The following is an 11,482-nucleotide window of genomic DNA, read 5'->3' as shown; positions in this document are numbered from 1 at the left end:
ACCTCATAGGATCCATTCTAGCGGGCTTTGGGCTATTTTACTAGCCCAAAGATCATCTCTCATAGTCTAGCAACAGATGATGATGCCCCAAGAGAACGAACTTATTATCTCCATAATAGTGATCCTTGATATATCTAGTAATTGCACTTATCGAAGACATAACTCCTTCAGAACCGCCTGACATATGAGCGAAGTCCTTCTCTGTCTCCCTGCCGGATGGTGCTCAAGTCGAGACTTGTTTTCTTGGCAGGGATGTTCATCGAGAAGTTAGAGGCATACAGGAAGGCAAGCATCCTGAAGCCGTCAATGCATCCGGCTAGCAGGTTTCCAAACCATTACTAGGCAATGCCCTTCAATGTATCCGGGAAGCACCGACACCACATAGCATCCTCCAACCTGGTATGTGCATGAGGTTAGAGTAAGTCATGAGGTGGTCTTCGCGGTTGGTGGTGCCGTCATAGGCACTCACCAATACATTCTTAACCTAGGCCTTCTCCTTGGTAAACGCAGAAGTTTGTTCACTAAGTTTGAGAAGAAGAAGCTGTCAGTCCAAAGGTTGGACATTGTATATCGCCTGACCCCCAAAGAGGATCGGCTGCATGAAATGAGGAGAATACGGACCGTAAACCGTAAGGGGTACGTACGATGCATTCCAAATCATATGAGGTTCAAAATGGACAATATTACCGCCTGTATGGCTCTCATGCAAGGATTGAGTATTCCCTGCAGATGTATTCTTGAAGTTGTTGAGAAAGCACGAAGTAGAGGCTGACTTAGATAGCTGCTGACTTCTCCTGCACACGATGAGTTCTCGAGCGTCAGGGGTAGATTTTTGGCTACCCACCGGTTGATCCTCCCAGTGGGGTTTTCACGGACCCTTCTGAGGCAGAAGGATCTTGGACCATTTAAGCGTTGCGGCTGCCTTGTCCTTTGGATGCGAAGTTGGCTGCATGTCCCTGACTGACTTCCACCTCTCTTGAGGAGTCTTCCTTGCCAACTGACCCTTACTTGGGCCAGCCTTGCTTTTGGTGATTAGATCCTTGATTTCACCCTTGAAACTAGTCATGAATTTCATGAGATCCTCCCGAGTAACTGGGGTGGATTCGCTTGGCATCTGGATTTCCCCTTCTGGCTGACCAGGGGGTTTCCTGGTACCCGCCTGGCTTTCACCCCGTTCCAAAGTGTCTCTGGGACGAATGCGCCTTGTGATGAGTGAGCCATCGTTCGCAATGTATGTTTCGACCTAAGGATCATCATCCTCATGGTCGGTAAAGACCTCCGGCTGATTAGCCTTAGGGTTAAGAGGTGGTACAGACTCTTGAACCATCCTTGAGGTACTGTCCCCACATATGGCGCCAAATGTTTTGGTTGTTTTTGTCCCTCGGGAGAGTTACAACTCAAAAATTGATTGGGAAACGCCTATGCCTGCAAAACAACGGAAAATCTTGGTGGGTGGAGCTCCGCCTCCGACGATCAAGTTAGAACGTGCTAAAGAAAGTAAAAAGTGCGGAAAAGATAAAAGTGAGATCTTCTCAGATTTTGAGATTTGGAGATTTCTCTGATGTAAGAGAATGTCAGGAATATTGTAATAAAAATCAATCTACCCCAGAAATGTGGGAAATCACCCTATTTATAGGGTCATTGGGAAAAGTATGCCCTTACATAAGTCATTTGACCTAGATTTGGTGGGTTTCCCGTGCTTTTGGCCGCCTTTTGGGAATTGCGCCCTTGAAGGACGTCATTCCTTCTCTTGACAGTGGATTCCATGTGTCATGCTGCTATTGGCCTCTTTTGACCAATTCTAGGTGGACAAGTGTCCTATTTTAAGTGGCCCATGTGGCGGGGTTATTTTCCCCAAAACACAGACCATTCTATTGATTTTGTTAGCTTTATAATTACAACCTAATACTAACTAAAACAAAAACACTTAACAAGCTACACACACTAAGAACCATTACAAGAAGATCGAAGAGAACCAAACATTGAAATGGTCTTGCAACAAACAAAAAGTTGCAGAGCCCGAACCACCATAAGAACCGAACCACATCCAAAAAGTTGACCAAGAGAAGCCAAATGAACCGAAGCAGTCGAGATGAACCAAAAGCGCATATTCTTAACATTGAAGAGAATCCAAGCTGGCACTGAAAGCGAAGGGAACTCTAGATCGAAAATGTTGGGAGACGGAAAAACCCGAAGTATGCACCCTGTTGTTGAGAAACGGACCTGTGACACCGTTCCACTCCTAAGGAACGAAAAACATAATTGCATCCTAGGAGCTTGAGAACAAAACCTGTAGAGTCATCTACCTTAATGACTCTACAAGAAACCGTTCATTCAAATGCAGTTTCTCCTCTTGCAATTTTACTAACGGAGAATGCAAGAAAATGGAGGAGTTTGCTTAACCCAAACATTAAAGATGGGTAGCCTCCTTCAAGATATTGATTAGCCGCGATGACTGACCTTGTCATCACCCAAACTAATCAAGGGATTGATTAACAACGATGACTGACCTCGTCATCACCCAAACTAATCAAGGGATGATAGCAATTGGTTGTATGCCCATATCATCCCACAAACGAGCAACAAGACTTGCAAACCAAACTCCTCCCTCTAAACCACCCTTCACCTGCAAACTCCATATGCTGGAAAAACTATCCAACTGCACAAATAACTTCCCCCCCCCCGGAGAACTAATTCAACTACTAGGTGAACGCATTCACACCCTGACAAGACTACTAGTAGGACCACCTTCCTAACGTAAGAGGGGTTGCTTAAACTCACAACCCTCAAAACCCACCAACAAGGCTCCAAAGACCAAGACCACACTTCGATAACTTCCAAAACTTGATCTACATTATGAAACTCTAACTCAAGACTATGCTGAGAAAGAGAATTGTAAAACAACAACAACCCAAGCAACAAAACATACATCTTAAACAAAACCATCATAATTTAACTAAAACAAAACTAATAACAACTAAAAGAAACAACAAAACAACCTTGCAAAAGACCAGAGGAGAAGGCCGAGAAAACCAAACCTCAACGGAAGCAACCCCACCCAACACCACTAATATTTGTCCACGACAACCCAAGAATCCCTCACTTAACCAAACCTTGGATACGCGAGGAAACCATAACCTTAACTTCACCTTTACCGTCGGGAATTAAAGAAATTCCTTTCGACGGCGGCGTTAAAGCTAGCTTTTGGTTCTTGATTTATAGAAGCAAGCCGTAAAACAATCGACGGAGAACCACTTAAACGCAACCACAACCAACCAAAGAGGACCCTTGAATCTACACCAACCGACCTAAGAAACGAAAATTAAGGTAAGAACGAAAATTAAGGTAAGAACGAAAATTAAAAGCATAAACTGAAAAGATGGAAGGGCTAGGCTCGCCGGCGACGGCTAGGCAAACTGAGCCTGTCGCCGGCGAGCAAGGGCTAAGAACGAGAGGGGCGGTGGAAGCAGGGAGGGATAAGAACAGGGGTTTCTAATTCCTAGGGAGAGAAAGTCTTGAAGCTCAAGTTCGAAATCCTTTTTTTTTTTTTTTTTTTTTTGACAAAGTTGAATTCCTTGTTTAAACTAATGTAAGTATTCAAAGAAAGATTTTTGAATCATTCATTGAATTAGGGCGTTGACTTGCGTTGACTTTTCTCCCTTCTCTCTCCTTCCATGGTGATCTGATTTTTTTGGTTTTCTTCAGCTTAATCGGTTCCAATGGCTCGAAAGAAGAAGCAATGTACTCCTCAGCCCTCAAACAACTTGAATCATGCTTCTAAATCTCTATTGAATGATGGTGTTAATAGGTTGAATGTGTCTAGGCTTGCGGGTTCTTCTTCTATTCCAGAGATTGATGAGGATCCTGATGAGCTGGTTACTCCTCCTTCTCATTTGAGTCGCTCAACTGAGAAGATTACTAGAGCTGAGCTGAAAGCACTTGAGGACTTTCATACGCGTCTGATTAAGGCTAATAAAACAGTGCCCAGATCCACTGTTTCATTGGAAATCCGAGCTTCTTCGTCTGAACTGAATGCAGGTTGTGCTTCAATAGGTGATACTATGGTGGCTGAAGGTAATCCTGGCCTTAATTTCGGTTTAGTGCCGCGAATTCCAGAGACAGCAGCCCCTGCTACTGTTCCATTGGTTTCTGGGATCGGTTCTGCTCCAAGTGCTGACCCGGTTTCTTTGGGAGATGATGTGGTCCCTCCTCAGCCAAATATTCCTGCTCCTAAGCCAAGCGTTGCTAAGCTCACTGCTAAGGGTTCGACCCTTTCTTTTGTAGCTCCTATGGTGATAGATGGCAAATCTATTGCAATGTTACAACAAGCCGAAATTACCGAAGGTAATCTTAAGTGGAAGAATTCTGTAATTTTCTATGTCATAGGCTATTATCCTACTATAGCTGTTGTCCATAGATACATTGCTGAAAATTGGAATGTTGTAGCTAAACCTGATGTTTTTTTGGCATGATGATGGCTACTTTCTGATTACATTGCAAAACTCTAATGATATGAATGTTGTTCTTAATGCTAGTCCACACATGTTGTTTGGTAAGGCGGCTATTGTTAAGCCTTGGTCTGAGAAATTTGACTTTCATGCTGAGGTTTTGAGAATTGTTCCTATATGGGTGAAATTACCTAACTTACCTTTGAATTGCTGGGGTGTGGACACCCTGAGCAGACCGGGAAGTGTCTTAGGAGTTCCTTTATGTGCTGATGAGTGTACTTCAAAGCAGTTGAGGGTCTCATTTTCTAGGTTGCTCATTGAAGTTGATGTCACTAAGACTTTACCCAAGAATATCTGGTTTGAAAGCCCAAATGGTGCTTTGATTGAACAAAAAGTTGTTTTTGAGTGGGCACCCCCCTTTTGTAGCAAATGTAACAAAGTAGGCCATGACTGTGCTAGGAAGGTACAGCCTCAAAAGAAGCAGGTGGCTTCTAAGGAGCAGCCTAAGCAAAAGGTGTGGGTTGTTAAGCCCCAACCTGCTACTGTTCCTACACCTGGGCCTAGTGTGCCTGAATCTGGGGGTAATGGTTCTATGCATAATGATGGTGTGTTCACTCCTGCTCCAACTACTGTGCAAGCTAATTCTGATGATGATTAGAGAGTGGTGGGAAGGAAGCAAAGAAGTCATAGTAATCCTCCTGTCTTTACTAATGTTCCTCATTCTAACACTTATGCTGCCTTGCTTTAGGGATGGAGATGGTGTTGGAGAACTTGTTCCTATCGGGGGTGATGGTAATCCCCCTCTAGGATCATGATTGTCCTATCATGGAACATTAGGGGTCTAAATGACCCCTGAAAAGTAGTTTCTCTTAAGAAACTGCTAGTTGAACAATGTGTGGATGTTGTTGGTATTATGGAAACTAAAGTGAAGTGTGATAAGAGTGTTAAGCTTCAGAAGAAATTTGGTTCTTCTTGGTCTTGGTTTTGTAACTACTCATCTTCTCATAGGGGTAGACTCTGGGTTGGCTGGTCTCATGACAAGGTTAATCTTTCAGTCATCTCCTCTCATGGGCAGTTCATTCATGTCCAGATTAGCTCCAAGGATCTTCATCATCAGATATTTTGTACCTTTGTGTATGGCTTACACTCTATTCATGATAGGTTACCTCTTTGGGATGGTATTTCTAGTTTTGGAGCTGTTTCCGGGCCTTGGCTTGTTATTGGTGACTTTAATTCTGTTCTCAATTCTTATGATAGAGTTAATGGTAATGTTGTCACTGATTATGAGGTCAATCATTTTAGAAGTTTTGTTGACAATCTTGATCTTTGTGAGCTTAAGAGTAAAGGTTCTTTTTACTCTTGGTCTAATAAGGGTCATGGTGATGCTAGAATTGCTACAAGGATTGATAAGGGGCTTGTGAATCAGGCTTGGTTGAGCAAGTTCCCCCATGTTGAATCTATCTATCTTCCTCCTCTCCTTTCTGACCACAACCCTCTCTTGGTTGAAGTGAGTAGGTTTGCTGCTACTAAGGGGAGACCTTTTAGGTTTCTTAATTGCCTGGCTGGTCATGTTGATTTCTGTTCCATTGTGGAAAAAAGCTGGCATAATGTTACAGGTTGTTCGGCTATGGTTACTATTTGGCAGAATCTGAAATCTCTCAAAAAGAATCTGAAAGATCTGAACACTAAGTATTTTGCTAATGTTGATGAGAAAGTGGATGTGGCTCTTGCCTCTTTGAAAGCCATTCAGGACCATCTTGCTGTAGATTATTCTAATTCTGACCTTCATGTTAAAGAGGCTGAAGCTGTTTCTATGGTGAAGCATTGGATGAATATCCAAGAGTCCATTTATAAGCAGAAATCTAGGGTTGATTGGATTAAGCTAGGGGGTTCCAATTCTCACTACTTCTTTTCTGTTGTGAAGCACAGGCAAGGTAGAAATAAAATTGATTCTATCTTTACTGAAGATGATGTACTTTTGAAAGATCCTGATCTTATTGAAAATGAGATTGTGGGATTCTATAAAGGGCTCCTTGCTTCTAGTGCTAGCTCTCTCCCTGCTGTTGATTTAGCCACTATTAGGAGAGGTTCTCAACTCAGCTCTAGTTCTATTGATATTTTGACTTCTGTGGTTACTACTTCTGAGATTGATAGTGCTCTAGCTCAGATTGGTGATGATAAGGCGCCTGGAATTGATGGCTTTAATGCTGTTTTCTTCAAAAAGGCTTGGCCTATGATCAAAACTGATATTTATACTGCTATCTTCTCTTTCTTTGAGACTAGTGTCATTGCTAAGCAGTGGAATTGTACAACAATCACCTTAGTGCCTAAGGTTCAACATCCTTCTTATGTCAGAGAGTTTAGGCCTATTGCTTGTTGTACCATGTTATACAAGCTGATCTCCAAAGTTCTCACAAACAGGATTTCTAAAGTGGTGGGGACTGTTATTGATGATGCTCAAGCTGGGTTTATCCCGGGTAAGCACATTGGTGACAATATTCTCCTGGCTACTGAATTGATCAAAGGCTACTCTCATAAGTTTGTTTCTCCCAGATGCATGATCAAGATTGACTTGAGAAAGGCCTATGACTCTGTTGAATGGCCTTTTCTGCAGACTGTTCTAGAAGAGCTTGGTTTCCCTCATTCTGTTGTGAAATGGATTATGACTTGTGTCTGCTCTGTCTCTTACTCTGTGATGGTTAATGGCTTTCCTGCTAAACCTTTTTCTGCAAAAAAAGGCCTTAGGCAAGGAGATCCTATGTCTCCTTTTCTTTTTGCTCTTTGTATGGAGTACCTCTCTAGGTGCCTTAAGGAAATGACTAGGAATCCTAATTTCAATTTTCATCCTAGATGTGAGAAGTTAGGTATTACCCATATGATGTTTACTGATGATCTTCTCCTTTTTTCTAGGGCTGATTCAACCTCTATTCAGCTTCTCTTGCAGGCTTTCCAGAAATTCTCTTGTGCTTCTGGTCTAGTGGCTAATTTAAGTAAGAGTGAGGTTTATTTTGGAGGTATCTCTGATTCTGATAAAGATCAGCTGCAAACTGTTCTTGGTATGAGTAGAGGTAGTTTGCCTTTTAGATATATTGGGGTGCCCTTGTCTTCTAAAAAGCTTACTATTGCTCAGTGTAGGCCTTTGGTTGAAAGGGTTACTACTAGGATTGATTGTTGGACTTCTAGACACTTGTCTTATGCTGGCAGGTTACAGCTTATCAAAAGTGTTCTTTTTGGTATTCAGGCTTATTGGGATCAGATTTTCATCCTTCCTAAGAAGATTCTTAGGGAAATTGAAGCCAAGTTCAGGGTTTTCCTTTGGACTGGGAAGAACACTTATGCAAAAAAGGCCCCTGTCTCCTGGCATCATATGACTCTTCCTAAGGTTTGTGGTGGCTGGAATATTACCTCTCTTGGTGATTGGAATAAAGCTGCTATTTGCAAGATTCTGTGGGATCTTGCTCACAAATCTGACAATATGTGGGTGAAATGGGTGCATACCTATTATTTCAACAATAGGAATATTTGGACTGCCACTATTCCCAAGAAATGCTCATGGGTTTTGAAGAAAATCTTGACTTGCAGAGATATTATTGATGATATTGGTGGCTGGTCCTCTATTATGAAAAATGGGAAAATGAGTATTGCTAAACTCTATGCCTGGATTCGACCTCAGGCTCCTAAAGTAGAGTGGAAAAGAATTGTTTGCAATAACCAAGCCGCTCCTAAGAGTATTTTCATTACTTGGTTAGCTTTGCTTGATAAACTTGCCACTAAGGATAGAATTGTTAAGTGGAATACAAGTTGTGATCCTATTTGCTTTTTCTGCCAGAACACTTGTGAATCTGTCTCTCACTTGTTCTTCTGCTGTCCTTACTCTAAGACTATTTGGGAACAGATTTTGAAACTTCTTGATGTGAAAAAAGCAGTTCAACCTTTTCGCATTGAACAGCAATGGATAGTTAAGAATTGCAGGAAGTCTAGCAGCAAGGGTAGAGTTTACTCTATGTGTTTTGCTGAGGCTATCTACAGTATATGGCTGCAGAGGAATAGTTTGATGTTTACGGGTGACTGTAAACCTGCAGATACTGTCTTTCGTGACATTATCTATCATGTTGCTATTAGGTGTAAAGGAATAAACAGGAAATTGCTTTTGCCTCACTGATTTAATGTTGCAGCTGTCTACTTTTAGTATGTTTTGGTTGGGTGGCAGCTGGTTTGCAGCCTGGTTTTGGTTGTTTTGGCAGTTGGCTATTGTTGGGCTGCTGGTGCTGCTCTGTTGTTTGTCTGTGTTGCTGTTGCTTTCTTGCTGCTGCTGTTATCTGCTTCAGCTGCTGTTTCTGTTGTTGTTCTGTTTGTTGCTACTGCATGTTGTTGCTGTGTCTCTGTGCAGTTGCTTGCTGCTGTTGTTGTCTGCTTCAGCTGCTGTGTCTGTTGCTGTTCTGTTTGTTGCTGCTACATGCTGTTGTTGTGTCTGTTCTGTGCAGTTGCTGCTGCTGTTTTTATGCAGGTCTGCTTCTGTTCTGGTTCTGTTGTTGTGCTGCTGTTTTGTTCTGTGTGTTGCATCTGTATGCTGCTGCAGTGCTGTGTTGGTTTCGTTGCTGTTGCAGTTGTTTGCGGTTGCCGTTCTGGTTTCTGCTAGGCTGCTATTTGGTCTGCTGTTCTGGGTTTGGCAGAGGTTTCAAGCTTGCAGTTTGCTTGTAGATGCCTTGTCTCTATTAGAAATCCTTTGTATGTTTAGGCTTTTGTTGTTTTGGTGGTTTTTGGGTTGTTTGCCTTGTAGTTTGCTGCTTGTGTTGTTGTCTGGTCCTGGTTTCCAGAACCCTTCCTAGAAGGTGGCTGGAAATCGGAGTCCAATTTGTTCTAGGCCCTTCCTAGAAGGTGGCTAGGATAGGATCTAGAACTGGTTTTTTTTTTTTTTTTGGGGGGGGGGGGGGGGGGGGGTTGGCCTGTTATACAAGTCTTGTGGTGTTCTGGTGGTAGTAATAACTTAGCTCTTGTAAGTTGTAACTTTCTCTCTTTGGTAATAAAATCTTATTTCCCAAAAAAAAAAAAAAAAAAACTAATGTAAGTATAATACTACAACTTACATCAGTCTTTCTTCATACAAATCAATGAATAGACTAGCTTTATATATTATGTTCATGTTTATTTGAGTACACAAACAAGGTAGTGTCAATGATTGTAGACCATATTTTATGTCAATTGATGTAACTTGACCTTGTTTAAGTTCATAAGCATTTCAAAAACACAAAGGTTGTATCAGTTTCCATCTTGCTGACAATGTATCACAGGAAGAGATTAACAAAGATACATCATACAAGTAATTAGAACTTTTGGGCATCTTTCGTACAGTAATCCCATATTTGATGAACTGGAAGTTATATGAACTTTTTGGAGTCATATTCTCGTGATCACCATTAATACTAAACACATACGAATATTCCCGTGTCTTGCATCAATTAAGATTATTACAAGAATATGAGCCTTACAGTTTTGTACAATTAGTCAATCCAAAGATGAAATTAATCTACTTAGATGGCGAAAAGCATGATTTTAAAAGGCGATAGGAGTAAAATTTATTTGTCGACTTGGTTGAGCTTGCCAAGGCCATTGCAATTAGCACATACAATTTGAGCTTGATCCTTGCGAGCTGCATTTGCCCTCAGCGCGCTTCCTGATTTCCTGACAAAACCCGCGCCATCACACTCAGGACACCTGTGTGAAGTACCACACACAATTATCAAACATTACTAAGAAGTAATAAAAGATATTAACAATTGAAATAATGCATTCCTATATTCAAAATTTTAACATAAACTCCAAAATGTCGAAAAATAAGTACATTAGGTACGCTAAAATTAACAGGAGAAAGGAAGAAAACACGTACGTATCATTGCGGGAAAAAATGATGGGAAAGGCAGTACCAAGGAGAGCAACAGCAGCAGCACCAGCAATCAAATAAGTGGTGCTGTCAGAGGATAATTCTCCCACTGCTGCCTTCACTGAAAACCTCTTCTTCTGGTGAAGGTTAGGAGGAGATCTAACCGTGATTAAATTTCTTGTAGCTGTTATTTGCGATGGTATCAATGGGTTCATCAAAAATTGGGACTTGAAGGAGGTCATGGTTGCCATTAGTTTTAAACTAAATTTTAGAAGTTTTCAGGGATTTTGGTAAGGTTAAGCCAAGGAGATGATGAAAAAGGGTGCTTAAATTAGCAGGTTTGTGGGTTTATGGATAAGAGGCCACGTCAGAGATTTCATATTCTTCTGTAAATTATTGGATAAGGTTTTATGCCCTACTAACTTGTGGAGGAAGTATAAGTGGAATGCTTGCTAAAAAAATATGGCCATGTTTAGAAAATAATATTAGAAGTAAAAAATAAGAAATAAAATTGAATGCACAATGAGGGAGCCCTGATGATAAACAAAAAGCATTTCAGTCGGATCACATTTTCGTAAATAACTCCATATTTATGGGGTACAAATTCTTAAATGGACCTGGTTCACACTAATTTATTGTGGACCACTAACATTAGAGAAAGTATGGTTGTTTTATTAATAAAAAAAAAGGGTCACTATAATTAAAAAAAAGTCACTATATTGAAATAAAAATCATTTTGGTAATATATAGGCCTAAGTGGTTATTTTTGTAATGAAATATTTTATATACTGATCAATATGAATAATAAAGGCCACTATGTTAAAATTAGGGTAATAGCATCGTATTTCAAGTTCAAAATATTATTAAACGTTGTAGTAGTTTTAATAAAGGTTACTAGGTTAAAAATAAGGTTACTATGTTAAAAGTAATGGTCACTATATTTAATATAAAGTCAGTTGCATGTGTATAGACCTCGGGTCCACAATAATATTATTGTGGACCAGGTCCACGCAAGTCTTTTTGTTTATGGGGACCCATATTTAAAAATAGTTCTTGACTTATTTCCCGAAATACCACTAGATAAACATTGTTTATCATAAACATAAACTTGTATTTTCTAAAAATTATGTTAGAATACAGTAACTTTTCATAG

At 40.7% G+C, this 11,482-nt stretch overlaps 1 long non-coding RNA gene across 1 annotated transcript; it reads right to left on the bottom strand.

Moving 5' to 3' along the window:
• Positions 1 to 9,746: 9,746 nt before the first annotated feature.
• Positions 9,747 to 10,865, bottom strand: LOC145585442 (uncharacterized). The gene is made up of 2 exons (XR_014100660.1): positions 10,336 to 10,865; positions 9,747 to 10,163 (listed from the first exon to the last, which is right to left on the bottom strand). It is a non-coding gene; the product is annotated as an uncharacterized LOC145585442 (long non-coding RNA).
• Positions 10,866 to 11,482: the final 617 nt, after the last annotated feature.

The sequence above is a fragment of the Chenopodium album genome, chromosome 2 (assembly GCF_948465745.1).
Source record: "Chenopodium album chromosome 2, dcCheAlbu1.1, whole genome shotgun sequence".
Classification (NCBI taxonomy): Eukaryota; Viridiplantae; Streptophyta; class Magnoliopsida; order Caryophyllales; family Amaranthaceae; genus Chenopodium; species Chenopodium album.
Note: the sequence above shows the minus strand (reverse complement) of the source record. Positions and strands in the feature narration are given on the sequence as shown.